This window comes from Ostrinia nubilalis, chromosome 8 (assembly GCF_963855985.1).
Source record: "Ostrinia nubilalis chromosome 8, ilOstNubi1.1, whole genome shotgun sequence".
Taxonomy (NCBI): domain Eukaryota; kingdom Metazoa; phylum Arthropoda; class Insecta; order Lepidoptera; family Crambidae; genus Ostrinia; species Ostrinia nubilalis.
In genome coordinates this window covers 17,501,539-17,514,839 of record NC_087095.1, presented here as the reverse complement: position 1 = coordinate 17,514,839, position 13,301 = coordinate 17,501,539, and the positions used below count along the sequence as shown (strand labels likewise).

At 37.8% G+C, this 13,301-nt stretch overlaps 1 long non-coding RNA gene across 1 annotated transcript in view; it reads left to right on the top strand.

The window, feature by feature from the left end:
- The window catches only part of LOC135074304 (uncharacterized), a 63,334-nt gene extending 50,341 nt beyond the window's left edge, over positions 1 to 12,993 (top strand). Inside the window, exons 3-4 of the long non-coding RNA XR_010257806.1 lie at positions 11,951 to 12,025; positions 12,945 to 12,993. This is a non-coding gene — a long non-coding RNA (uncharacterized LOC135074304). The remainder of the gene's footprint in view (positions 1 to 11,950; positions 12,026 to 12,944) is intronic.
- Positions 12,994 to 13,301: the final 308 nt, after the last annotated feature.

Sequence of the window (13,301 nt, the reverse complement as noted above, 5' to 3'; positions counted from 1 at the left end):
CACGCATTTGAAGTCGGTTTTATTTTTTTTAAAAAGTTAATTATTTATCATTTACATGGTTCAATTAAAAAAAAATAGTACGACTTGTTCGATGGAAAAATAAACTGTTTATACTACAATTAAATACATATACGAGTAGGTTTAGGTTTTGTTTAGGTAATATGTGGTTTCATCTAATTACGTTTATTGAAATTATACACAACATCGTACATAAGAAATGTGGATGAAGCAAAATCTTTTGAAAGATTAAACTTTTGGAAAAAAATGAAGTTTTATACAGCTAAGTAATTTTATGTAAGTAATACAGTGTAAGTAATTTTCATTAAAAATTGTTTTTTTGTAACCCCGCACACAGTCGAGTCGCTTTATAACTCTCTGCCTCTGCCCTGTGCCGGCAGGGCGGGCGGCGTAGCTCCGCGCGCCGCAGTCGCCGCGAGCGAGCCGAGCCGAGCGCGTCGCGCCGCCCAAACGCTCCGCCGTCCGATCCGAACTACTTCGCGAAGTTTACTTGTACGACACTCGCTTTCGCTTGATGAGGATTTGATTAAGGAGTTTGGTGAGTCAGTCTCTATCAACTTCAATTTATTATACAACTAGGTGTCTTCCGTAATAGTTGCGGATTTATCAAATGTTATTGAACTAATCAAAATCAAGAATTATCTTTACTTACGTACACTAATTAAATTAAAAATCATTACTTATTACATTCACATGTCTTAATTATGATTTTTAATTAATTAATTTAAATTAGAGTATAACCTAATAAATACTCGTAAAAGGCAGCATTAATTAAGTTATTACAGAGATGATTAACTGCGTTAGATTGAATGAAAAATGACACTCATTATGTTTCCTCGAAGCTATCTGTCATTAAAATTCTCGTTCGTTTCCGAAGTATCACAGTAATGTTCTTCATAAATTTAAGTAAATTGGTTATTTTGCCTCTTTTTGCTTTCTTAATTGTCAAATTTAATCCTTATTTTTCTGTAGGAACCTAAAAATGTAAAAGCTTATTCATTCTATGGAAAATGAAACTCATTTATTTTAATCGACTGTTGTGCAATGTGTATTACCATTTTAAATACAAGACGATGTTAAAGTTTAATGTATGCAAATAACTTTTTAAAATGAAGCCAGGCTAATTTGTATTGAAATAAAGGTGCCCTCTGACAGATAATAATTTCGTTCGTACCAACTTTTTGATATATTACTGACCGCTTTTCCCGTTGTTCTCGTTCGATTAACGCTTCCCAACTGCCATAAAACATAACCTGTTCGTGTTTTACTCCCATAAATCTCGACATTTCATTGCAAGAAGACGAAATACTGGGCCGACCTTTTGCCGTCCTTGGGAACCCTATTACGAGCCCCCAAGGGCCAGATTTCAGCAGCTAAATGGCCCTGATAAGGTGGTACGACGAAAGTTAGTCTGTTATTGCATAACTTTTCCCATTGTAACGTGTCACCATAAGGGCTGTCTGATTTCGCTGACTTCGAACAAAAACAAGTCGAAGTTAGTCGCGCTCGATTAAAATTATATTGAACTGACTGACATTGAGTCAATTATAAGATCTAACCGCCGCCTTTCAGATTACTGTTAGAATATTGGGAAAACTGAAGACCTTTGGCAGAGCCATTTCGTCGGGGCCGGAGATATTGGAAGAGGTTGAGAAGTTCTACGGACAATTATACACGAGTGTACGCACACCTGTCACTTTAGAGTAGTTTGGAGCGTTTTCGTTTCAATAATTTCTGAAATACCTACACAAGCGTACGTGAATAACTGAATTTTCATAATACAGGCCAGTCGTTCAAAATAGTTCGTTAGTTAGTCGTTTGTAGTTGATTAATTTATTACTTACAAGTTCCCTCTTTACACTCTCCTAATAAAACATGTTAAACTCTCAAAATCAAATCAAACTTAAACCATTCTGTATTATGCTGTTTCTTACTTCATGCTTTTTCAGCCTAAATTTCCCAGCACACTTAAAAAAATCACTCTGTAACCTGTATACACCTCACAAACAATTGGACCTCTCCCCTTTGGCCAGCCCTTAAGGCACTCAATTTGCCATTTGAGTTAATTAGGACTGAAGGACAATGATGGCCACCGCGAGCCCTCGGCGCCTGGAGAGCCGCGGGGACGGGCTTGTTCAATATTGCAGGACTTTTACGAAACTTAGCTAAAGGGAAAATTATTTAAAATATTATTCCCTAAGCTACGTTATTCCAAGGATAAAAATAATGTCAGATTATTAGGTCTGTCTTCTTCTTTTACCGTGTAACGTAAGTTGTTACAATTTTGGTGACAGGCTCTAAACTCCAAGAGAGCTTTCTAGCCCTATTTTTTCAACACTCCCCTCGAGAAACTAGCGATATTATGGTAATATAAAACTCTACTAAGTATATGAACAAAATTCATTTGCAAGTTAGTTGTTATATATATCACAAATATTACAAATGTTTAACAAAAACTATGTAGGTATGTATTATTAAGTTCTGATTTCTGATAAACATTACTGGTAATTTTACATAGATTACGATTAAAAATATCTTAGAATTTTTTAAATGCACAAAAATAAAAAGTGCAGGTACCTATTGTGAAATTTTCCGCCAGTCCGCCGTCCATTACGATCGCTATTAAAATAAGGATATCGGCAAATATCGCGTAACAGCGCGCGTATTAAGCGGAGTGCACTCCAATCAGCGCTGCGTTTAAATGCGATGACGATTACCGGCGCGCTCTCCGCTCGCGATCGAGCGCCGGCAAACAGTAAATACTTAACGAAATGGTAGCTAGGTAAGGTAGTAGCAGTAGTAGATAAAAATATCATGTCATGGATATTGTTTGCTTGAGTGGAGTTTCATTGTTGAATGTTGAATACTTATTTAAGCAACTCAGTTGTTTTCGAACCTCATTACTTCAAGAAAACCAAATAAAAACAACTATTTGTTTAAGATTGTTTTGATGATGGCATACGCCGGATTGCTTTAATCAACTCCAATCCAAATCCTTCCTTCAACTGTCAATCTGTTTTTGATCAATATCTATAATTTTCGATGCTTTTACACTTTCATAATTAAATAGTTTCATTTAAATAGTCTTTATAAACAAAATAAACACGAGAAAACATCGAAAACCGCAGATATAAGGTAGTTTGAACAAAAACATTATTGTTTGACAGTTGACAGACGGATTTGGATTAGGATATAGCAACCCGGCGAGATATCTATAATGTAGAGAAGAGGATTCGATTTTTTTTACATGGCGATGTAGGAACATACAAAGACTGGTTAAATCCACCATTGACATAATTCAGCGTCTTCAGCCCGCGGTAACGACCCATTTGCGACTGGCGGCCCCGGCTCCGGCTGCGACAACTTGATGCGGTTACAAAGGCCTACTAATGGACGGGCGCTGTTAAGGGTGGCCCAAGTTACAGGTTTAAAGAAGATTTTGAAGACGTCCAGTAGATTTGAAAGATTTAAAAAAAAGTCCCATGATCAATAACTGAACCTAATATCTGAATGTGATCTTTGTCCTTACCATGAGTTTACGTTAGGTGTACTCCCTAGCGAGTGCGTCAAAAACATCTATGAAGATTTTAGTTCTTGAAAGTAGCCGCTACAATTTGTAATACATTTAATGTCATTTTTTACGTAGTCGCTAGCGAGCACACCTAACGTAAACTCATGGTAAGCACCCTGATCTCGTACACTATCCTTCAACTATCAGTTGGCAAAAATCTAGCTAATAAGTAGTAAGCAATATGTACTGTACCTACGTAATGTGTAGTACTTACTGTAGAATGCATTTTGACTGGAGTACTTGATGTATTGAGCACATATTTAATAACAAAGTGTACAGCGTTTTACGGTTCGATTTATTCAATACGTTTAAGCCGCTCTAAGCTTATCTCTTAGCCGCTGTAAAACTGTGAGTGTAGGAACAGTTTGAAAGTACAAAACTGAGCCAGAGTGCGAGTGACGATAGTCGCTACTTCGCTAAGTGTCGTGTTTCTTTGCTCGGATACGCGAGTGCCTGCGCGTGTTTTAGGCCTACAAAAGCAATGCTTAGCGCCAAAGTATTTAGGCTTGCTGGAGGGGTGAGAGTTCCACTTTGTTTGAGAGTGGGGGCTTTGAAAATTTCAAAGGATTTAAATTAAGCAAGTTGTCGCTGGAAAAGTTAAAAAAGTATATAAAGGCTCAAGTAATTAATACTTAGTAATAAGTGTCGTCTTTTGTTTCGTAGAGCCAAATGATTGAGCATAAAAAAATCTAGTTTCGTTATATTTCGTTATCTTGATATTAACTACTTTCATTCATGTTATTTTGTGAAATAGTTTATGAAATGTACGTATAGTTTGTGTAATGAGTGGCTGATGCCTGTTTTCACCATCAATCCCTAATTTCTACGTGACTCCTATGGTGGTATCATATAACAGGCATTTTTTTTTCATAGGGGACACTTAAAAATTAGGGACTGATGGTGAAAACGGGCATGAATCACGTAAATCTGCAACTTTTTCCGTTGCTACTAAGAGCGAAAATTAGCACGGAGTGGGCTTAAATTTAAAATGTGAAGAAAACTGCGAAGTATCTAAGTCACCCAGCGTTCCTAATGTTAAAACCTTGCCACTGTACAAGTCGTGGTAGAATATTAAGTTTAGATGAGTGCAGAAGAAGGCTGTTCGTCGACGTGGTCATTTCAGCTCTTCTTTTTTTAAGAAAAAATCCAGTTAAATAAAATTCCCATTATTACTATTTATTTCACCAGATTGTACGTTCTGTTATGTGCTATTAAATAGCGTAAGTAAATGAGCACTAGGTCATTTATGTAATCCTAATACCATCTATTTAAGTTTCTTTTTCTATAGAATGACTGTTTTCAGAGTTTATGAAACAAAGCCTACTTAGTATTCTGGAATCTCGTTATGTGAATGTATAGGTACCTACCTACTCTCAGTATTAGAATGTACGACCAGATAAATCCTGAGCTATCTGGCGCATAAGCCACGTATTAATCTCAGCTGATCCGACGTGTGCAATATGTTCCCGTCCCTCACGTGCTATGATTGCCTGGAGTATGCATGTAGATTGTAGGTGCTTGTTTAATTCGCACAATGTGTCGATGCAGTCGCGAGGGAAATCTGCCGTCTTGAGCAGGACCAGGTTAGTCTACCAAGGTGTGGAAACTTTGGAACTTCAGACCGACAGGCCTGATATAAGCGAGCATAAAGGCCTGAGGCCTAAGGAGTAGAATTACTGCGCCTGTGAAATACAAACTTTAGTTAACAAATTGAGTCTGTTGGAGTTAACATTTTGCAAAAACTAAGCAACTGATGACCAAACTTATTTAAATTAAGTTAAATAGTACTTCTAAATATATATAACTCAAAGGTGACTGACTGACTGACTGACATAGTGATCTATCAAGGCACAGCCCAAACCACTGGACGGATCGGGCTGAAATTTGGCATGCAGGTAGATGCTATGACGTAGGAATCCGCTAAGAAAGGATTTTACGAAACTACCCCTAAGGGGGTAAAACGGGATCCACGCGTACGAAGTCGCGGGCGGCCGCTAGTTCTTCTAATAAAGTTCTATAACGAAAGAAAGGATGTGCAAGTAATCAGTGGTGGAACTTTTTTATTACGCCTAAACAAACACAGTATACTAGATGAATATTAAGACTACTTCTTAACTAAACAAGTCTACACCCGGACAAGCTAGAGTCATAATAATGACATTCCCATCCATTCAGCGGCTTTTCTCAGCGTGTCCCAAATTAATGCACATAACAAATATCACATTAACCGCGAACAAATTAATAAAAGAGCCATTCTCGTTACTAATCACAATGCTAGTCGGAGTGGATATGATAATAACAGATGGAATTAATGTGTGAAAAATACACAAGATCAAGCTGTTTGTGAAGTCACATGCAACATAACTTATGTGTAAATATGAATTAATATCGCCTAATAGAAGTAATATCTTTCACAAAATACTTTTTCTTAGTGAACGCATTAGATTGATCATTGCCAATTAAGTCAATTGATCTCATAAATGTTTCGCCGGTAACCAAAAAACGTTTAAACTACAAAAAAAGAAGGCATTATTAGCTGATTGAAAACAATCTGCAGAAGGATCCGCAGGAACGAAGAATAAAACAATTAAAGAATGATTTCGCGGACCTATTACGTAACTGATCGAAATAGGACGAGGAAAGTCACTAATAAAGTGGTGTGGTGTCATTTAAATATTACAGTAATACGAAAATATTGTCGAAATAATACATTTTAATGTCGTATGTTATTAGAATGTTGGTAATTTTTTAAAGAGAGAAAAATAGTTTAGCATCTTTATCATCTTAGCTCAAAAAAGATTATAACAAGTAATTTGGAAGCATATTTTAGTTATATGTAGAGTAAGAGTTTGCCATTTTTTACTGATTAAAGTATATATCCCCATTTCAAACTGTGCAAAGAAATCTTCCCAGTTGGTTACTGATATAGAGATAGCTTGCGAGAGCTTTACGTAATGCGGGCGCTGAATCCGATTGCTCCGATTGCGGCAGATAAAACCGTCGAGGATCTTAAATTCATTACGTCTTTTTCTTGTTTAAACCAAATCAATTTAAACTTTCTAATTTGTCCTGAGTTTACTGGACTGATCTTTGTTTACTACGGCTGAGTTGAGCACCACCTTATTGTGACTGTAACCATAACTGGTTCTTTTGGTGTGTGGATTTTGATAGACTTTTGACGTTTGTTATAAAGTAAGATAGTGCAACCCAGCTTAATTCCTTACTACATGGAAGAACTAGGATGTAACATTTCCTATGAGAAAAATAAAGCTGTAAACGTCGTTTAAATTATGGGACCTCTCGTTCCCAACGCGGTAATTCTTGTGTGGCCACAGTTCTTGTGAGTCTACAGTTTAGCGGCCAGTGGAACCCAAAAAAACGAGTATGAATTTGTCCCGGGGGAAAATTAAACTGCCATCGGATCAGCAACGAAATTAATCAGAAGAAAGTAAGAGAGGTTCAAGTAGGAAGCAAATACCAGATGACAAAGTCGAAACCAAGGAACTCCTTTATCACTTTTTGATCTCATGTTCTATCATAACAGAAAAGTATACGAATAATAATTTTATACGAGTGTTTACATTGCATGTGTTTTCATGTGAAGTGTAGTTCACATTGTCCGTATCATTTTTAGCGAATGAAAACTAACGTTTAGTTATGCAGATAGTTAACTCGTTGGCATCCATTGTCACAGAGGGGTTTCATAACAGCGCCATATAAGCCCATCTCCTTAAAATTCAACCCGCCAAATGACGGTGAAATGCCAGACGTATACAAAGGTACCTAATCCATTACCCTCCACGTGCTCGCCGCGATGGCTCCAACCCTTGCCCTAATGACCCTGAGGGCCTTGGGTGGAGGCGATAAGGGATGGTTTGCTGTGGCAAGATAGGACGGTTCAGGTCGCGGATGGTAAACTGCGTCATTCAAGGTGAGGTGGAATGGAGGAGTTTACACGGGGAGACTGATGGCGCTCTGTCTGAATGCAAATTCTTCTGTCTCCAAGATAACAATGAAGATGTATACCTACCTAAAATACTACACTGCGCTTTGTTAATAAAGTTATTTCTGAATTACTGCTACTCGTATTACCGGAAAAAATGTTGTAAAATTATAACATTTTAGCCTAAGCACCTACCACCGATTTTTAGTCGGCCGATAGTTGGGCCCGATTCTAATTTGTATGAAGAATCAAACGCTGTGCACTTCCATACTACCAAACGCTACAAATACTCGTTATGTCTATTTTTTACATTGTTGATCAACCTGTCCCTCACATCATGATTATGATGGTCATATTCCCTGTTCTTATCTACTGCACAGTGTTACTTTTCTGCTTTTATTTAAAAGAAAAATGACACCTCAAACAAAACCTAAGACTATCGCAATCGTAGGTTGTCTTCGCCGCCGCGTAAGTCACCATTTGCATGCAAACTGTCGGCAGCCCCGCGCCGAGTTGGAGGCGGTCTGGTCCTAGCGAATACAATTGAACATTTTGGGATAAATGGTTAAATTATATAGAGATGAAGAAATTGTGCGATAATTTGAACTTTTTTTACTATACAGTAAAGCAAAAAAAGTAATATTGTACCTACCTAATTACGATTGTCGTTTTATTCGATCTTCATGTGCTTATTTATTTAACTTATTTGTTTTTGTATGTTATAGAATTGCTCAATAATTCTATTAGCAGAAAAAAATATTTTAACATAAACCATAACACAGTCAATATGTTATCTATCTACATCTATATAAATAAAAATGAATTGATGTTCGTTAGTCTGATTAAAACTCGAGAACGGCTGGGCCGATTGAGCTGATTTTGGTTTTAAAATGTTTGTCGTAGTCCAGGGTAGGTCTAAACGGTGAGCAAATACGCGCGCGATATTGTTTTTCTGTGACAGACAAAAATACACGCGGGCGAAGCCGCGGGCGGAAAGCTAGTCATCAATAAAAGTTCAAACAAAATCAAACCTATGTCGATGCATGAAATAAGCAATAAAGTTTCAAGTGCGATGAAGGAGTGGAGTGTTTCATAAACTCGTATCAATTTCTTCGCTATTGTCTATGAACATTGGATCGCATATGGCGGATAGAGTGCATGCTGCGAGGCGCCGGAGCCGAGTTATCACGGTGCTTTCATAGCCGCCGTAAAAATTTACATACTCCTATTATAGCTGAAGCCTCGGGGATTCCGGTGAGAAAGTCAATATTTCGAGAGTTATACGAAGTTTTGAATAACCAGGCACTTCATTACGTCAACTGATATTAAAAAATTGAACTTGGTTAAGCACATACCTACATCGTTAAATAAGGCTCCTTTGTCGACTTTCTATATATCAGTGATTAAATTATTAAGATTTTTAGGTTCGGCTATCTTTTGTAGAACGCAAATCTTTTTGTAACTCGGATATTTTGACTCTCGGATTATTCAACAAACTTGGTTTATACGATGTGTAACGATAAAATTACAAAATCAACCACGCGATCAGAAACTATACAGGCTGTTTTACACCATCTATAAAAAATTATAAGCCCTCTTACGATCGAAGTTCGGCCATCTCGACATTAGCGAGCGTTCGTTATTAAGCAACGCTCGCTTTAACGCTTAAGGAGCGTTATTAAAATTTTCAATCTCGTCGTGGTTGAGTGAATATAAACTTGTGGAGAATTTTAAATAAGGTAATTTGCTTTGTTGAGCAGCGGCTGGCCACGTTTGATAAATTGCTTCATAGGCAGTTAAACAATTAAAGCCTCAGCACTTTAGTCGGTTAGTGTGATGTATTTTCTGCTAGCAGTCTATTTTTAGCACTCAAATGGGTTGCTGCGTATTTTATGACACAATATTTTTCTTGTACTGACAGGTAATAATTTTGTAGGTACTGAAAAATATATCTACGAGTACGATGAATATTACCATTATAGCTATTATTTATGTGATGATACTGCTAAGTAGAGCAATTAATCGTGGGTTCGATTCCCGCCTTCGGCAGTTCAATTTTTTCAAATTAACTATTAATGTTAATTTAATTTGAGATGCGACACTAAACAAATAAGTAGGCCCAATCACTTCAGCACAGCCACAACGCTTACATTTTTGATTGTCGCCTGAATCGATTGTGAAGCTTCAGTGCTACAGTGGGGCACAATAGAATAAAATGCTTTGTCCCTTTTTTACAATGCAATCTTAGCCCTGCTACACACTAGACATAAAGCCGACGTCCCAACTCTTTCTCTTATTGGCTCCAGCAATCGCGTCTATCATTGCTCGCGGACATCTTTGAAGCCGTCTTAATTAAAACGCCTAATGAGAACCCTCCCCCTCTCGACTCTTCATTTTGTTATTAACGCAGAGTGCGGTGACGAGCGGAGCGACCAAGTTCCTTGGTAATTTTTAAAAGTATACAAAAACTGTTGTAAAACTTTTCCACGAAAGTAGAGAGTACTTTTGTTTTAAACTCGCAATTTTAGTTTAAGTTTCATTGTCACAAAAAGAGCGCTTACATTTTGGAAAGGAATGTTGAAGTTCGGGTTTTGAACATGCTCTGGCTCATTCATAATAATTTTATTTATTTATTTTATTTTGTTTGGAAAACATACAGTGAAACAATAATAGATTAACCACTGCTTAAGAAACTATACACCATTTACATGTTTTCGCATATGTGTAGCAATACAATTATACAACAAAAGCCAATTCGCTTACATGAGAGAGTTATTTTTAAATTAAGATCTATACCTACATTAAACAGCTGATGAACCGTCGAACCAAGATTTAGCCAATGTGTCCCTAAAGAGATTTGGTTTCGAGTTAAACAAATCGAGTTCAGGAATGGTAACCAATTTGTTCACTTCACATGCCGATCGCAAAAAGAATGAATTCTGTCTGTAGTTGGTACTGCAGCGGGGGATATTTAAATAAATAGGGAGCCTAACAGTTCTATTTGGAACTTTGAGACAGATTTTCGAGAGCAGTTCTGGAGAATCAATATAATTCTGTGCGATTTTTACTAAAAATATGATATCCGCAATTGCTCTTCTGTGTTTAAGGGGTAAAATATGGAATCTACGACATCTGGTCTCATAGTCAGAATCACGAATCCCACACTTGTACTGCAAGAACCTCATAAACCTACGTTGAACGGATTCCAGTCTGTCAGAGTGGACCTTATAACGAGGGTTCCAGACCTGAGAACAATACTCGAGGGTACTTCGCACCAAGGAACAGAATAGAATAAGAAAAAGACTTCCATTAAAAAGCATAATAAAATGTCCGATTAAGGACTTTTAATCAATTGTTGTTTATTGTAATTTTAACTGTGTAATCCTAAAATAATGTTATGATTTTGAAGAGTATAATTAAAATGTATATTAGGTAGTAAAACGTTCTCCTTTCGGCAACTGAAAATCAATTTTTAGTACTTATATTTTGGAATACTGTGAAAGGAATCTCATGTGTGATATCAAAATATCGATTATGCTAGGGCATTTACATCTAGCTTTGTATGTACTTAATACCCTGCGTGGAGCGGCAGCCATAGCCAGCGAGTACGATGGAGCTTCGCTCGCGGCGTATCTTTTTGTCTCCGCTGGTACTGATGCTCCGTGTAAACAGCGCGCCTGCCATGGAGGGGATTACAGACCAGAGAGAAAACGACGAATAATGTTTCACTATGTACCAAAGGCTTAATATACTCTGCGTAGCGTGGTTTAGTTTGAAACAGCAAGAACGAAAATGGCTAAAGCGGATTATGGATAAATCGTGAACCTTTGTGCCTACGGCCACGAGTATATTGAATAGTATTAAAATCCCAGTGTTAAAAATATATTTGAAATAATCCAATGTTGGTTAAATTTAATTAAGTCAACCATTCCGAGTCCGAAATGATTATATCTTGTATAGTCAGATGCGAATGTTTGTGACCTAACTAACTCAAATGCGTCGCCACCCTTAAATCTTTAATAGATTCCAGTTCAGTGGCTGGTTTTGCTTGAAACAAATTTATTGCTGCTACCGACTGTTAAGCAAATGCCTCACGTATCGCGGTACAAAAAAGTTTTTCAACACATTTCCACTCGGAATGCCTCTTAATGCCCGGTTTTAAGTTCATACAGTATGCGTCTGTTTTTGATGATTGAAATATGAAGTTAGTAAATTCTTTTAAGTATATCTAATAATCTAATAAAGGGCTATAAAAGTGTAATCACATTCTCCTGGATTTGCCTTTTGGTTTTTTGAACGTTGTATCATAATATTTTAAGTTCGTTCGTTCGTTCGTTTCAGCCGAAAGACGTCCACTGCTGGACAAAGGCCTCCCCCATGTATTTCCACATTTCATAATATGTTTTTGTTTGTTGCAGGAGAGCGGGCGTGCGGTCCCCGTGTTGGTGGTGGTAGCGCTCTCTGGGGTCAAAGTATGCGACCCCGACGACCAGGTGTGTACGAATAATATTCAACCCATTAAAACGAAACAGTTTAACTGTTGTCATAAATGTATTGATTGAAAAGAAAAGTAAAATACTCATATAATGGCTATAAATTATGAACAAGAGCTAAGAACTACATAAAAATTTAATTTTGCTGTCATTTCATTTCCTCGCCTCGTTTAATCTATGTTTAGAACACTGGCCCTGGGGCTCAAGAACAAGCATCGTAAATATCAGTAATGTCCTGAAGTTCAAAAACATTTCAGCTCGAAAGCTCTAGTTTTAAGCTTTTGCCGCTGGAATTATACCTAGCTTTTCAGGAGCTCTCGCACTAAATTTACTGTAAAAATATTTATGACTTCAGTTATGTTATATTTCCATCGGTGTTTGGATGAACTTTAGTAAAATTGAAGCGCAAGCGATCGCTGTGAAGCGAGCTTCTATCGAGATTATTCAAAAACATATTATATTTTTCTTCAGTAAACTGCACTTTCGAAAAACACCTGATTGTGAAAGAAAATTAACCCTACAGGATACAAAAGGATCCGTGAAAATTAGCGACGAAAAGACTTGTCTAAATCGATATTAGTTTGATATATTGCCAAAAAGATGAGTAGGTATTGCCTCAAAAAATCACATATTGTTCGGAGCAGAAATTAGCACACAGCGGACTCAGTCCCTTACCATTCACATTAGAACAGATTTAGCGAAACGCTTTTTGCGGGCAGGCTTACTATTTTACCCCTGTGGGTCTAGACAAAGTGCAAATTTTAATCGCAAACCAGTCGAAAAGTGGTCGAAAAGCCTCCTTTTGGTATGGAGTTTTGACGGATTCGATTTTCGATTCGATCAAAAAGTGCGTTTTGTCTAGGGGGGCTGTTGTTGTCTAAAGCAATGTCACGAATGTGTATCAGGTGTCGTTTTGCAGAGCGTGCGCATGTCCCACGCGCTGCGGCGCATCTCGTACGCGACGTGTGAGGCGGCGCGCGCGCTGTTCGCCTTCGTGGCGCGCGAGCCGCGGCGCGAGCCCGCCGCGCAGTACTGCCACGCCTTCGAGACCGACACGCCCGACCAGGTCAGTGCAGGCCCGACAGCCATCATCATCATCATCATCATCATCATCATCATCATCATTATCATCATCACTAACATCATCATCATCATCATCATCATCATCATCATCATCATCATCATCATCATCATCGTCATCATCATCGTCATCAGGTCTGGCGACGGTAGCCCAAAACATGGCGGCGTCGGCGTCGGACAACCGATTCGAGATTCG